Source organism: Eurypyga helias, unplaced genomic scaffold (genome assembly GCF_000690775.1).
Source record: "Eurypyga helias isolate BGI_N326 unplaced genomic scaffold, ASM69077v1 scaffold32306, whole genome shotgun sequence".
Lineage (NCBI taxonomy): Eukaryota > Metazoa > Chordata > Aves > Eurypygiformes > Eurypygidae > Eurypyga > Eurypyga helias.
Genome location: NW_010255221.1, coordinates 8,384 through 8,696, shown reverse-complemented (window position 1 = coordinate 8,696; position 313 = coordinate 8,384).

Below are 313 nucleotides of genomic sequence, written 5' to 3'. Positions count from 1 at the left end.
AGGAGTGGGGGGGCCCTTCTGGGAGGGCGGCTCAGCAAGGGGCACGAGCGGAACGGGTGCCAGAAAGGCTAGCAACAGCCCGAGGGGGGCTCCGGGGGGGCAGTCGTCCCGGGAGGGAGGCGTCCCTGCCAGGAGAGGGCTGCCGGAAGGACGTGATGTGGCAAGGGCAGGTGTCAGGGTGGTGAAGCGAAGGGCAGGGCAGCAAGGCCGGAGGGGGGTGGAAAAGGGGTGCGAAAAGTCACGGTGGCACCAAATCCGACGACCTCGAGAGAAAAGGTGCTCGGGGCCAGAGGTGCTGCCAGCGGGGGGGCAG